This window comes from Scyliorhinus torazame, chromosome 13, assembly GCF_047496885.1.
Source record: "Scyliorhinus torazame isolate Kashiwa2021f chromosome 13, sScyTor2.1, whole genome shotgun sequence".
Taxonomy (NCBI): Eukaryota; Metazoa; Chordata; class Chondrichthyes; order Carcharhiniformes; family Scyliorhinidae; genus Scyliorhinus; species Scyliorhinus torazame.
Window position 1 is genome coordinate 15,341,421 of NC_092719.1, and position 16,675 is coordinate 15,358,095.

Genomic DNA, 16,675 nt, shown 5'->3' on the forward strand with positions numbered 1-16,675 from the left:
TCTATTCCCTTCATAATTCTATATGTTTCTATACATCCCCCCTCATCCTTCTAAATTCCAACGAGTACAGTCCCAGTCTCCTCAACCTCTCCTCGTAATCCAACCCCTTCAGCTCTGGGATTAACCTAGTGAATCTCCTCTGCACACCCTCCAGTGCCAGTATGTCCTTTCTCAAGTAAGGAGACCAAAACTGAACACAATACTCCAGGTGTGGCCTCACTAACACCTTATACAATTGCAGCAGAACCTCCCTAGTCTTAAACTCCATCCCTCTAGCAATGAAGGACAAAATTCCATTTGCCTTCTTAATCACCTGTTGCACCTGTAAACCAACTTTTTGCGACTCATGCACTAGCACACCCAGGTCTCTCTGCACAGCAGCATGTTTTAATATTTTATCATTTAAATAATAATCCCTTTTGCTGTTATTCCTACCAAAATGGATAACCTCACATTTGTCAACATTGTGTTCCATCTGCCAGACCCTAGCCCATTCACTTCGCCTATCCAAATCCCTCTGCAGACTTCCAGTATCCTCTGCACTTTTTGCTTTATCACTCATCTTAGTGTCGTCTGCAAACTTGGACACATTGCCCTTGGACCCCAACTCCAACTCATCTAGCAAATTGTGAACAATTGTGGGCCCAGCACTGATCCCTGAGGGACACCACTAGCTACTGATTGCCAACCAGAGAAACACCCATTAATCCCCACTCTTTGCTTTCTATTAATTAACCAATCCTCTATCCATGCTACTACTTTCCCCTTAATGCCTTGCATCTTTATCTTATGCAGCAACCTTTTGTGTGGCACCTTGTCAAAGGCTTTCTGGAAATCCAGATATACCACATCCATTGGCTCCCCGTTATCTACCGCACTGATGATGTCCTCAAAAAATTCCACTAGTTAGGCACGACCTGCCCTTTATGAACCCATGCTGCGTCTGCCCAATGGGACAATTTCCATCCAGATGCCTCGCTATTTCTTCCTTGATGATAGATTCCAGCATCTTCCCTACTACCGAAGGTAAGCTCACTGGCCTATAATTACCCGCTTTCTGCCTACCTCTTTTTTTAAACAGTGGTGTCACGTTTGCTAATTTCCAATCCGCCGGGACCATCCCAGAGTCTAGTGAATTTTGGTAAATTATCACGAGTGCATTTGCAATTTCCCTAGCCATCTCTTTAGCACTCTGGGATGCATTCCATCAGGGCCAGGAGATTTGTCTACCTTTAGCCCCATTAGCTTGCCCATCACAACCTCCTGAGTGATAACAATCCTCTCAAGGTCCTCACCTGTCATAGCCTCATTTCCATCGGTCACTGGCATGTTATTTGTGTCTTCCACTGTGAAGACCGACCCAAAAAACCTGTTCAGTTCCTCAGCCATTTCCTCATCTCCCATTATTAAATCTCCCTTCTTATCCTCTAAAGGACCAATATTTACCTTTTTTGTTTCATATATTTGTAGAAACTTTTACTATCTGTTTTTATATTCTGAGCAAGTTTACTCTCATAATCTATCTTACTCTTCTTTATAGCATTTTTAGTAGCTTTCTGTTGCCCCCTAAAGATTTCCCAGTCCTCTAGTCTCCACCAATCTGTGCTACTTTGTATGCTTTTTCCTTCAATTTGATACTCTCCCTTATTTCCTTAGATTTTCCCTCTTTCTACCGTCCTTCCTTTTTGTTGGTATAAATCTTTGCTGAGCACTGTGCAAAATCGCTTGGAAGGTTCTCCACTGTTCCTCAACTGTTTCACCATAAAGTCTTTGCCCCCAGTCTACCTTAGCTAGTTCTTCTCTCATCCCATTGTAATCTCCTTTGTTTAAGCACAAAACACGACTGCTTGATTTTACCTTCTCACCCTCCATATGTATTTTAAATTCCACTATATTGTGATCGCTCCTTCCGAGAGGATCCCTAACTATGAGATCCTGAATCAATCCGGTTTCATTTCACAGGACCAGATCTAGGACCACTTGTTCCCTCGTAGGTTCCATTACATACTGTTCTAGGAAACTATCGCGGATACATTCTATAAACTCCTCCTCAAGGCTGCCTTGACCGACCTGGTTAAACCAATCGACATGTAGATTCAAATCCCCCATGATAACTGCTGTACCATTTCTATTGCCTGCCCCACCATAATGTTACTATTTGGTGGCCTATAGACTACTCCTATCAATGACTTTTTCGCCTTATTATTCCTGATTTCCACCCAAATGGATTCAACCTTATCCTCCATAGCACTGATGTCATCCCTTACTCCTGCCCGGATGTCATCCTTAAATAACAGAGCTACACCGCCTCCCTTACCATCCACTCTGTCCTTCCGCATAGTTTGATACCCTCAGATATTTAACTCCCAGTCGTGACCATCCTTTGGCTTTTTTACCTCTGTTCTGAATCTTAACACCTTGATCAGTAACCCCTGCTAAGTTATATTTCCTCTTAACTTTTCTAATTGTCCTTGTCGTTGTCTCCTGGTGTACATCACATTCAAGTGAAGACACATTATGCGCACACACACACATTCTAGTAGCAGCCAGCTCGGAGCACAGAGCTCACAGCCTGCAACAGACATTCACCTTGTGCTGAGTGCATCACCTGGTTAGGACTAGGCAAGGGTCAACAGTTAAAGCTGGTATTGCATTTACCCACAGTTCAAGTATGTTAATATAGTTAACCTTATAATAAAATAGAGTTGCACCACTTCCAGTGTTGGTGACCTGTTTGTGATCCAAAACACCCAACACATCAAATAGCATTGCTTTAAAATTATTTGGCAAGGTTATAACCCCTGCAGCGACTAAAGATATATTTGAATTTCCAGTGACCAAATTAAAAAGGAATTTATAATATATAAAATATAATAATCTTTATTGTCACAAGTAGGCTTCAATAACTGCAGTGAAGTTACTGACAATTGCGATAGATTTAAAGTATAACGCGTTTACAAAAAACTAAAAGCAATATTGACAACATTAGATCATAGATCATAGAATTGACGTGGAGGCCATGCAGCCCATCGAGTCTGCACTGGCCCTTGGAAAGAGCATCCTACTTAAGGTTACGCTCCACCCTATTCCCGCAACCCCACCTAACCGTTAGACACTAAGGAGCAATTTATCATTGCCAATCCACTTGACCTGCACATCTTTGGACTGTGGGAGGAAACCGGAGCACCCAGCGGAAACCCACGCAGACACGGGGAGAAAGTATAAGCTCCATGCAGACACCAGAGGCTGGAATTGAACCTGGGTCTCTGGAGCTGTGAGGCAGCAGTGCTAGCCACTGTGCCACCCTAGCAGGTTAGGTGGTTAGCATTGTTGTCTCACATGCTAAATTGCCCCTTAGTGTCCAGGGATGCGCAGGTTAAGTTACGGGGTTGGGCCGGGAGTGCAGACACCATCGGTATTCTTTGATATTGCAGAAAAGATAACACTGTTTTAATGTGACTAACAACTCCACATCACATACATGTACAGGACAGCACTCTCACCACAGGATTTTCAGTCTTTACAGGAAACAGGCCACGTCCCTTCGAGCTTCCAATTGGTTCATGTCTCCCCAAGTCTTAACATTTGAATGACCGCCGAAAAGACACTTCCCTCAGTCTTTGCAGAATCCCCAAGCCAATTATCATGGCAAATCTTCAGAGTCTTTAGCTTGCCATGGGATGCATCTCTTTGACCAGACACCGTTCTCCTCCCGCACTGGGTTTGGTAGCCCCGAGCGAACCAGCAACTTTGCCCTCATTGCTGGCCACAACACAAACTCAGAGACACTGGGTGCAACTGAACAGGAAAACAACGTTCTGTTCTGGATGGGTTTAGCGGGGTGCTTTCCTGCGCTGCACAACGACCCCGCTATCGAACGGATCTCTGTTATGATTTTGGGCTAAGGCGGGGAAGACCCTGTCGAGGTTGCACTTCACTTCATTTCCTGCACTGAGGAGCTCCACTCGCCTGTGCAGGAAGAGATCAACGCTCTGATCTCTCGTCTCCGAACACGACCCAATCCCCCCCACCACCAATGCCCCAACCTAGCTGTTGGAGGTCCTTGAGCCCCCCTGCACCCCAACTCATAAAGGGCAGGGCACTCCCTGGCCTGGGCCCGATCCCAGGCATGGGCAAAAGCCTCCAGTCTGGTACCTTAGCAGTGCCCCTGCCAACACATGGGCACCCTGGTGGCACTGCCAGGGTACCGGGAGGCATTAGTGCCAGAATTCAACCCTGCCCAGTGACTGACCACCCTGGGGCCTCCGATCGCTTGGGAGACCCCCTCCAAGAGCCGTTCTACCTGGCTCCCATTTGAGGAGACCAGTGCTAAACAGTGCCCGATGTTTCCTCAGCGAGGGGATTCGATCCAGGGCGCTGGTTAGATCCGGTGGAGACATATCTAAGTGTGCCCAAGTGCTGGGAATGCTCAGCAGGTCTCCCATCATTTGTGGAGAGGGAAACAGAGTTAATGGACTGCGAATCCAGATGCAGCAGGTGAATCACAGGCCCGCCCCAAATTGAGCTCCGCGCCTACCCCATTGCAAGTCACCCCCGCCCAGCGTGATCTGAATCTTGACCGTAGGATTTTCCAAAGCACGTGACAATCAATGGCGAAGCAGTCACTGGTGTAAAGTAGCCAAGGGAGCAGCCAATTGCACACAGAAGCAATCTTATACAAACAGCAACGTGAGAACAATCAATTAATCTCCTTCCTAGTGACGTTGGTTGAGGGACAGATATTAGCTCGGAGATCAACAAAATTCCCTGCTCTTCTTTGAAATGGTGTCCTGGGACCTTCGACATCCAGTCAAAGAGTGCAGATGGGGCATCGGCTTAACTTCCCCCTTTTAATGGTGTCATCCGCGACACCAGTGCAGCACTCCCTCAACACTGCACTGGGAGCGTCAACCTTGATTTTTGAGCTCAAACCCCTGGACTGAGACTTGAACCTGAAACCTTCTGTTCCAAAGTCGATGTTACGCACTAAGCGTCCATAACACTAGTCGTGACATGTGGCACTGGCTGCCACCGTCGCCATTGCGGCAATGAAAACCTCATGGCAACTCAAGTTGGACATGTACAAGGATAAAGATGCAATGTGATTCACCGGGCCAGACAGCATTTGTTTTACTGCATACCGCATCTTCGATTCTGTAAAGGATGTACTTATGTGGATTAGCAAGATTGAAGTTCATGACATGGTTTTCTGGCTGGAAGACAACTCGGTGATGAAAACTAAAATTTGATACCTTGAATAGAAAATTAGAATTTGAATTCATTTTCTGGCACATCTTCCTATTGTAATGTGTGCTGGTGAGAGCCAAGACGGAGCATAATTTAAGGATATTGTAACATGACAAAAAAAGAAAATTGGCTCGAACTGTTCTCTTTCAGATCTCAATGCTTAGTTAATTAGGACCTCTAGTGTTTCAAGGCCTGGCTTGGAATATAATAGAGTTGCAACAGGATAGGCGATAAATTTCACAGCAACGGCATTCATACCAGACGTTCTCCAGAACAAAAAAAGTAATCAAGGTGAGAATTCATCACATTCCAACATTTGGGACTAATTTCTTCAGATGGGCAATTTCCGCCACCTTATCAGAGAGAGTTCCCGGGTCTCCCCACAACCTCTCCTGATGTTTGTAGCACCTTCAGCAGAGGCAACATTACTTGTTCAGAGTATTGCACCTATCATATTACCCCCAAAATGCCAATGGGTCAATTCTTTCACTCAGCAAAGATTTGGCAAGGGACGCAAGTCTTCGGTGGAAAACTGGTAAATTTATTTTTGAAACCAGTGTTAAACAAGCTGGGGAATGAGAATAGTAATTTCTTGCTCCTGCATTCTAAAGGTTTGCCGAGGATGTGTTCAGGAGACAAACGGTGTGAACTATTAAGTCTGCTTTCCCACCCGTCTGCTTTTATTGACAACTGCCACCATTTGATCAAAGAAATTGGAAACATGTCCCGTCGTATAGGTCACTGCTCACAGGTGCATTAGTTTGAGTCACCACACATGACAAAGGTCCCCCTGAAGGAAAATAAATAAGATGAATAACTGCTTTAAGGAAAAGAACAAGAGATCTTTCTTTACAAAAGACTGGAGGGCTGAGTCAACGCATACATTCAGAAAGAGCCATTGTCTAGAGGAATGTAACAGTCACCAAGTTGTGACTGGTCTTATTATGGAGGAGGGGTTATTGTAATCCAAAAGTTCTAACGTGACCACACCATGACCATGCCATTATTGCGAGTGCTCAAATATAGTACAGTGACGGGCTGTTTTTTTCCTGATTTGTGGATTAAAACAGATAGGTCTTGAATGACAATAGGTGGTTCCCCAAGGGAAAGGAAAATAAGGCGCACGTCAAAACACATTTTTAAAAATGTTTTTTTTCGTTACTAGGTTTCAATCTATCCACTGTCAGCACAGCATTGATTCATGGGTCAATTGGTGAAAGTGTGTGTGTGTTCCACCTCCTCTGCAGCATCATGCTCGGAAGCATTTCGCGTGCGATTTTTACCTCACATTTCAACTGCAAATACTTCACCGTAGAAAAAACAGGAACGATAATGCATGCGCTTGAAGAATTCAACTGGCCAGGCATTTCCAGCCAGAGCATTGATGGAGCACAGTACAGTTCACGGAATAGGTTGGAGAGCTTTCTTCCTTCCCCCAAGGTACCCGCCCGCTGAAAGAAATGGCAAGCACAAATTGGTTTATCTACATTTTTCTCCTCTCATCTCAAGAGTGGTCGACTATCAGAAAAGATCGTACAAGGTGGGGCTCTTGAAAGCGAAGAGAATACTGAAGGGTGGTCAGCTAGATGTCTTTGAAGTTATGGAAGAGTTTGAGAAGGCAGATCACCACATTCTGCACTGTAGGGATTCTATGAAAGGTGTCTCTATTCACAGTGGAGCCTTAAAACTAGAGATCAGAATGGGAGATAGTCAGTAACATTTTTTAAAAATAATAATTTAGAGTGCCCCATTCATTTTTTCCAAATTAAGGGGCAATTTAGCGTGACCAATCCATCTACCCTGCACATTTTTGGGTTGTGGGGGCGAAACCCACGCAAACACGGGGAGAATATGCAAACTCCACACGGACAGTGACCCAGAGCCGGGATCGAACCTGGGACCTCGGCGCCGTGAGGCAGCAGTGCTATCCACTGCGCCACCGTGCTGCCCTTGTCAGTAACATTTTGAAGATAATTCTGGATATACTTCTTCACTGATGGTTAGAATTTGGAACTTTGTCCACAAGGAGTAGTAGTTGAGGCAACTAGCTGCCTTTAAGATGAACCTACATAAGAATATGAGGGAAAAGGAAATAGAGTACATGTAATTGTTTTTTTTGTAATCTTTCTTATTGTCACAAGTAGGCTTACATTAATACTGCAATGAAGCTATTGAAAATCCCTCAAGTCGCCACACTCCAGTGCCTGTTTGGGTACACGGAGGGAGAATTCAGAACGTCCAATTTACCTAACAGGCACGTCTTTCGGGACTTGTGGGAGAAAACCGGAGCGCCCGGACGAATCCCACGCAGCCACAGGGAGAACGTGCAGACTCCGCACAGACAGTGACCTAAGCCGGGAATCGAACCTGGGACTATGCCGCTGAGAAGCAACAGTGCTAATCACTGTGCCGCCCCTACGCTGTGTTGCAAAATGATCTACAATTCATCTTTTATTTCAGTCCCGGAGAAACTTCTTACGTCAATGGTTGGGAGGCTGTAAAATGAACCCCAAAGCAAGCAAAGGTCATATCAACACTTTACGTGTCCACCGTGACAGAGTTGGCACCTGGTCACTCTGGCATGGCCGGGGAACTGCCCAGGTGGCATCTTGCCCATGCTGGGAATCAGGCCCAGAGGTGCCCTGCTCTTACAAGGTTAGGCGTGGGGGCTGGATGGCCCCCGAAATGGCGAGTTGGGACGTTGGGAGGGGAGGTGGGGGGGGGTTCTTGAGATTGGGACGCCATTTTCTGGTGAGCTGAGACGATTAATGCAGGAAATGAGCCTAGGAACGGCCTTGGCAGGTCCTGCAAAGCACCGGGAAGCATCCGGTTAAATGCGCCCAACACGGGACCCGTTTTATTTTCGTTAAGTCGCACCGCACCCTATATATTTTTTCCATAGATTGAATGTTCCTAAGTGCCGGGACAGAAATAGAAGATGAATTGTACATCATTTGAAACAGAGTGTAGGAGAAACATCTTACGGCAAGGGTTGTGAGGCGGTTGAATCCACCGCAAAGTGAGCAGAGATCATCTCAACACTTTGCTAAACAGGTGATTGAAGGAACTGAGAGTGCAGAGACATGGAAGGTAGTCGGACAAATAGGATGAGAACTACAATTTGCATGCTCAGAGAATAGATTAGTAAGAAGTCTTACAACACCAGGTTAAAGTCCAACAGGTTTGTTTCAAACACTAGCTTTCGGAGCACTGCTCCTTCCTCAGGTGAATGAAGAGGTATGTTCCAGAAACGTATATCTAGACAGATTCAAAGATGCCAGACAATGCTTGGAATGCGAGCATTTGCAGTTAATTAAGTATTTACATATCCGTAAGTGTTTGAAACAAACCTGTTGGACTTTAACCTGGTGTTGTAAGACTGCTTACTGTGCTCACCCCAGTCCAACGCTGGCATCTCCACATCAGAGGATAGATGCCATGACAGACTGGTTGGGCCAAGTCACATGTTTGCGTGTTGTAATTCCAAACAGCCCCTCAAATTATGCTCAACAGGTCTCTCAAAATTCTCTACTGTTCATAGTTTTAAACGGGTTAACATTCGCTACTAAAAAGAGCAAAGAGCAATATTGTGGCTTAAGCATTTCTCCCACAGCATTGCAGAATAATTTCACAGTCTTGGTGTTCAAACACTTCAGATCATTCAGACTGCACATCATTGATGCCCGAAATCTGCTCTCTGTATGGCGCAGGTCGAAGACTGATCCGACCACTCCCTCTGCCCCTCCGCCACCCCAACACACGGTCGGATCTTATTCAATGAAAACAAAAATTAAACTCTTTTAAATCATTGGCTGGAAGTGCTGTTACTCGAGGACGATGGAAAAGTAGCCATTTCGAAATGTCACAGTTGCTGCTTATAGTCGCAGGCTCTCCATAAATATTTCCCAGTGATAATCTCAAACCAGCCAGCTCCTGATACGGTATAGCCCAGAAGCAATTAAGCCTCATTAGGTTCCCTATCCTACAATTTTGGGCTTTGGTTGCAACAAGTTACCCGCACCTCTTGAACAATGTCATCTTTTTTAAATGGTGGAACCCAGCTGAAGTGAACACCTGAATGTGGCAGTCGGGAAAGAGTCACCAACACGCCTGCATGTCCCTGGGCGGAGGGGAGAACACGACAAGTTTCATGGCAGCTATACAGAACAAACCTCACTCTCGTCACCTCCAACCTCCTTCAATTTTACTCCAGTGCAAGTACAGAAAACGTACAGCAAGCTGCTCGAGTGAGCGGCTTGGACAACAGAACGTGGCAGTAATGTGCAACCGGTTCTACAGTGGGAGAAACCAGAGAGCAAATGGCTGTCGTGAGGCCACACTGCCACCTGCCTGTGGTTATTTGCAATATTTAATCGGTGGGCTGGCTGCTCGAACTCAAGAACAAGGAGCTGGAGCAGGTTAACAATGGAGGAAACAGAAGAAGTGCCCAAACTCTAATCTCATACGCAACACACCAGGGAGACACGAAGGAAGCGTGAAGGAAACCGGCTGGGATGGTGAACCTGACCAGATGTGGATCAGCAAAGTGGAGAAAGCAAGAAAGGTAATGGGATATAAAAAGGCAAACGATGGGAACTGCACCGCAGGGGAAATGTAGTCATGAGATTTGAAAAAAAGTTCTGATAATATTGGAGAAGAAATTTAAAGGGGAAATTGGGAAAAGAATACGTGAATGGGAGCAAGGGGGGAGATTTTCATGAAGTTGGCAGAAATGCTCGACGTGTGTCTCACCCCCATCAACCCAAAGATGTGCGGGGTAGGTGGAGTGGCCATGCTAAATTGCCCCTTAATTGGAGAAACAGAATTAGGTACTCTAAATTTATTTTTAGAAAGTTGGCAGTGACGCGCTTACCTTCTATCCTGTAACATTTTATGATTCGGAGTGCAGGAAACTCAACTTCATCTATGACCAGCTACACAAACCTTTCATTACAGCAGTGGCACAGGTCAGTACGGTGGCCCAGTAGGGTGGCATGGCGGCACAGTGGTTAGCACTGTTGCTTCACAGCGCCAGGGACCTGGGTTTGATTCTCGGCTTGGGTCACTGTCTGTGCGGAGTCTGCACCTTCTCCCCGTGTCTGCGTGGGTTTCCTCCGGGTGCTCCGGTTTCCTCCCCCAAGTCCCCAAAGACGTGCTCGTTAGGTAAGTTGGCCATTCTGAATTCTCCCTCCGTGTACCCGAACAAGCGCGCAGTAGCTTCATTGCAGTGTTAATGTAAGCCTACTTGTGACACTAATAAAGATTATAAGTATTAATAAAATGCAGTGAAAGCTATGCAAGGGGTCATAACTTTGAAAATTTCATGCCATGCATCTATCAATGTCAGAGAGATCTTCATAAAATTGAGCCTGGCACCCAGAGTAATGATGTGGGAGTGCCACATTGTCAGAGGTGCCGTATTTTGGATGACTGGACAATTAACTGATGCCCTGCCAACCCTCTCAGGTGGCCGTAAACGGTCCCATGGCATTATTTCGCCCAACAACGTTGTTGGCACCCAGTGCCCTGGCCAAAATGCAACGCCCAATCAACATTTAGGGAGACATATTACCAGGGTCATCACCACACCGTGGGAGCCTTCCGTGTGAAAAATTGGCTGCAGTCTTTCCCACATGACAACTGCAACTTAAAAATACTTAACCAGCTGTACAGCTTTTCCGGATGTCCCTCAGGAGATGCTTATCATAGAACTTATGGTGCAGAAGGAGACCATTCGGCCCATCGAGTCTGCACCAGCCCTTGGAAAGAGCACCCTACTTAAGCCCTTGCCTCCACCCCAGCCCCGTAACCCAGTAACCCCGCCTAACCTTTTTTTGGACAGTAAGGGAAATTTATCATGGCCAATCCACCTCACCTGCACATCTTTGGACTGTGGGAGGAAACCGGAGCACCCAGAGGAAACCCACGCACACACGGGGAGAACGTGCAGACTCCGCACAGACAGTGACCCAAGCCGGGAATCGAACATGGGACCCTGGAGCTGTGAAGCAACTGTGCTAACCACTGTGCTACCGTGCTGCCCGGAATTATCAATTGCTCCTTTTGTTTCTTTGTCCTTTCTCTCCTTCTTTCTATGCCTGCTTGATAGTAATGAATCTGAAGATGGCTTTGCGTCGACAACACGATTGTCGATGGTCTGTAGCATCAAAGCACTTACCCATTCACTGACTGCCCAAATCAAAAATAGCAGTTTCTGTAACAATTTATCTTCTGGCAGTACTTGCCTTAAAGCAACCGACACTTGCTCACATTCACCCCTCACTTGAACCCTTCAAGTTCTCCAAAAGGTAGAATTTGAGCAAGTGTCTGTTGCTTTAAGGCAAGTACTGCCAGAAGATAAATTGAGTCTACCTGCATCTGAGGTATCAAAACAATTGTTGTACATAAGAGCGACGAGCCAGGATCAAAAATCATTTAAACAGTTGAGAACAGATGGGAGCTCATTAAAAATCTCAAAGATCAGAGTTAATGCCAGAAAAGCCAATTGAAGAATTCAACTAAATTCAAACTAAATTTGAAATTTGTTTTCATTCTTTGTGGCCTCACTGTCAAGGTCAGCATTTTTATTGCCCGCACCTAATTGCCCTCGAGAGGGTGGGGGGGGGGTGTCGCCCCCTTAAAACCTCTGCAGTCCGTCCGTACACCCACAGTGCTGTTAGGGAGGGAGTTCCAGGATTAGGAAGAGAGTGAAACGCGATGGGGAAAAACAAATTAAGATGCTCAGTTTGCATGTACAGTAACATCATCATCTCAGGCACAAATGCAAAAGCAAAGCACTGTGGATGCTGGAACTCGGAAACAAGAACTGAAAACGAGGGACAGTCAGCAGGTCTGGCAGCAACGGTGGAGAGAAACGGGGTTACGCCTGTGACCTTTAATCGAATGACCTGAACATTTAACTCTTTCTCTCTCCTCAGATGTTCCCAGATCTGCTGAGTATTTCCAGCATTTTCAGTCTTTAGAACAGATTGATCTCCATACAGCGAGTTAAAATTCCCCGAGATTTACATCTCATGGTCATGTGCATCATTGCTCCTGAAATAACCATTTCCGCATGTACATACAGTTGACGGGTCTTAAGGCGTAGTGGGCAATGTCCCCCGCCTCAGAGCCAGAAAGTTGATGGCTGGGGAAGGTGCGTATATTGGTTACCACCATGCAAATCCTTCCGGCACACTCCAATGACGGACGGTAAGAGTGGGAGACATTTCTAATCAGCCATGGGATGAGAAAGAAGTCAGAATACCATTATTGGCCATTGCTCCAGAATACACCACATGTGGGGAACTGTCGGTTGCCATAGCAACTCAGGTCACAGTTATTAAGCCAGTGAATGCTTCGGCGGCATGGTAGCAGAGTGCTTAGCACTGTTGCTTCGCAACTCCAGGCTCCCATGTTCGATTCCTGGCTTGGTTCACTGTCTGAGCGGAGTCTGCACGTTCTCCCCGTGTCTGTGTGGGTTTCCTCCGGGTGCTCCGGTTTCCTCCCACAAGTCCCGAAAGACGTGCTGTTAGGTAATTTGGATATTCTGAATTCTCCCTGTGTGTACCCGAACAGGCGCCGGAATGTGGCGACTAGGAGATTTTCCACAGTAACTTCATTGCAGTGGTAATGTAAGCCTACTTGTGACAATAAAGATTATTATTTTAAACGGTTGGAAAATCTTGCTCCCATTAGTTTTCAACTTTACTGTTATGTCCATTTCTGCCGTTCAAGCCCATTGTCAAATTCCTCCGGTCTGACCTGGCTTGGCCATCTTTACTTGGTTTTCTCTACACTCCCAGCAAAGACAGAGGAGTTTAGCGAAAATATATTAGTTTCCTTAAAGGGTGACAATTTGTTTTGAGGTTGTTTAGAGCCGCTGAGAAGCGATATGCAAGCATCTGGGGGGGGTGGAGTTTCCGCTTTGAGCACAATTGGGAAATTGAGCTCCGAAATGGAGCTGGGTGAATTTCCATACTACTAATTTGCATAATCACAAATGCAAAAATCACTGAAGCGAGGCACTCAGGCAGGGTGACAACACAATGGCCGCATTCTCTGGATGGTGTACACTGGAGGTACCCCCAAAACCTTGCGCACTCCCTTCGGAGGTCCCTGGGCACTGACTATATGGGTAGTTTGGACTTGCACGCGCACAATTCCCCAGCATCTGGAATGCTCTGAAACTCTCGTAGTTAAAGTCGGGAGACTTCGGATGGTCCGACTCACTTACCTGAATGGGCTATCAAAACCTCAACCCCACATGATCAAACCTCCTGACTACCCCCCCACCGCCCAACCCACCTTACCTCTGTCAAACTGGCTTTGGGAAATGTTAAACTTTCCGGAATAAGGAAAACTAGTGCCGTAAAAAAGGGGGTTGGTTTAACTTTCCTCGACACATCTTCACTACAAGGAAGGACGCCAGTACATTCCTCAATTCTGTCAGAAGGCCTAGCTCGCAGGTCTGGGTATGAAATGAAATGTGGAGCTCCGGTACAAAGGGGAGTAAACAGGAGATGAGTGAGTGGCCATCTGACAGTGATTGCCACTCAGAAGCGTTGGCCCAATCACCTCGACGCATTTTAGGCAGGGTTTATCACCAAAAATAAACACCTTTTAAAAAAGTGTCCATTTGCCCAGCTGAGTAATGATTTAAAATGGCTTTACAAAACGATTTAAAAGTTTCATAGTTGTACACTCACCAGTCTCTTAGTAAACTAAATATTTTGATACGAAACATCTTCCATTGAACATGCTCACCGATACCTTCCTGTTTATTTCCCTTGTTCCCATTTCTTTTATGTTACTTCACTGTTTTGGTCTGTGGATCCATAATCGGGCCGTGCCTTTAAGCTGAAAAGCGCTCGCCAGGGGACTATGTTCCCAGGCTTCGTGTCTGGGAGAGAAGAAGCCAAACTCTTTGGCACTGGGTGAATATTAAGAAGCGGAGTTGGAGGACGTCGGTTCGATTGGTTAACTGGAAACCAAATGGTTGCCTGTGGGCTGTTTAGCACAGGGCTAAATCGCTGGCTTTGAAAGCAGACCAAGGCAGGCCAGCAGCACGGTTCGATTCCCGTAACAGCCTCCCCGAACAGGCGCCGGAATGTGGCGACTAGGGGCTTTTCACAGTAACTTCATTTGAAGCCTACTTGTGACAATAAGTGATTTTCATTTTTCATTTCATGGTTGGCCAGTGTTCTGCCTGGCAATAAAGAATAAAGAACAAAGAAAAGTACAGCACAGGAACAGGCACTTCGGCCCTCCAAGCCCGTGCCGACCATGCTGCCCGACTAAACTACAATCTTCTACACTTCCTGGGTCCGTATCCCTCTATTCCCATCCTATTCATGTATTTGTCAAGATGCCCCTTAAATGTCACTATCATCCCTGCTTCCACCACCTCCTCCAGTAGCGAGTTCCAGGCACCCACTACCCTCTGTGTAAAAAAACTTGCCTCGTACATCTACTCTAAACCTTGCCCCTCACACCTTAAACCTATGTCCCTAGTAATTGACCCCTCTACCCTGGGGAAAAGCCTCCGACTATCCACTCTGCCTATGCCCCTCATAATTTTGTAGACCTCTATCAGGTCGCCCCTCAACCTCCGTCGTTCCAGTGAGAACAAACCGAGTTTATTCAACCGCTCATCATAGCTAATGCCCTCCATACCAGGCAACATTCTGGTAAATCTCTTCTGCACCCTCTCTAAAGCCTCCACATCCTTCTGGTAGTGTGGCGACCAGAATTGAACACTATACTCCAAGTGTGGCCTAACTAAGGTTCTATACAGCTACAACATGACTTGCCAATTCTTATACTAAATGCCCCAGCCAATGAAGGTAAGTATGCCGTATGCCTTCTTGACTACCTTCTCCACCTGTGTTGCCCCTTTCAATGACCTGTGGACCTGTACTCCTAGATCTCTTTGACTTTCAATACTCTTGAGGGTTCTACCATTCACTGTATATTCCCTACATGCATTAGACCTTCCAAAATGCATTACCTCACATTTGTCCGGATTTAACTCCATCTGCCATCTCTCTGCCCAAGTCTCCAAACAATGGTCAGTGATTGGTTCCTACGTGACGCTTTTTGAGGGAACCTGGCAGAAGTGGTTAGATCTTGGAAGTGGACGGATTGTTCGCTCTCTCCTGTTTGCTGAAGTGAAAGAATTGCTCTCTTGTTCTGAAAGCAGGGGATGCCGAGAACATCCTTTGCTGCAAAACTGAAATGAGTCTGCAGAAGATAAAGTAGACAACCTTACTGGAGAAAACCATCTCAATCCTCGAAGGAAGAAGTACCAAAATGAAAGCCTGAACTTCAGAAAGACACTGACTGGAAGTCATCCGTGCATCAAAGATCCTATCCTTCTATTTTCATTCCCTTTGCACCACTCTTTCCTCGCTGTGTTTTAGTCTCGGTGTTGTTTCTCGGTGCACACGTGTCGGTGTGCGTGTGTGCGTGTGTCTGTGTGCGAGCGCATATATAGAGAAAGAGTGGGGTGAGTTAGGATGAGGGAGTTGAAAACGGGTAGTAGATAGTTACATTTCCTATCCGTCTAATTATAATACTATACATAATAAAAGGTTACTTGTGTTAAAGTTACAAACCTGGTGACTAGTTCATTTGGCTCAACCAAGGACCTCGGGTGTCTTAAATAAAATCTAATTTCACCAGTATTGCAACCCTGGGCCAATTGGGGCTGGAATTGATAGCGCGCTTGCCCAGGGTGGCGTGACACTGGCACCTCGGAAAGCGGGGGCAATTCTTGATGCGCTCTTGTCATTTTGAACTTGGTGCGATGGCAATTTTGTTGGCAGGTCCTAGTCCAAGTACATTTAGCCTTAAACCAGGGTAAGAGCTCTGATATTTTGTGGTGATCTGGCCAAGAGTGTGGTAATATTTATTATCAGCTGCCCCATGATTCACGGATTACGTCCAATCAGGGCAAAGAGTATCTGGGATGCGTCATCACGTGACTGAGCAGGTCAATTTTTGACCTGCAGATCTTTGAACACAACAGGATGTCCCGCAGATTAATAGTATCCGGAGTGCAGGATTTGCTCCCTTTACTTTCCTTCTCTGTCACTGCTTTGCCTCATCAATAAATCTTTGGGACTCAAAACATGTTGGACAGGTTGTTGCCATTTTGAGAGGTTGTGTAGCAAGTTCCTCCCAGTCATTAAGATCAATGCTTCAAGGAGAGCTTCCGAGTGCATCGAAAAGTATTTTCTTTGTTTTTGGTCCTTCCTTGGGAAGGGTGTAACCTTGCCGGGGGTTGGGCGGAGGAGCAGGAGGAGGAGGAGGAGAAGAAGAGGGAGGGAATGCATTTTAGATATCCAGAAACAGTGGTCAACCAATTAAAATTAATCTTGCAGGAGTTTTGCCTGAATGGACGAGGGCCTGACTTCAAGACAGAATA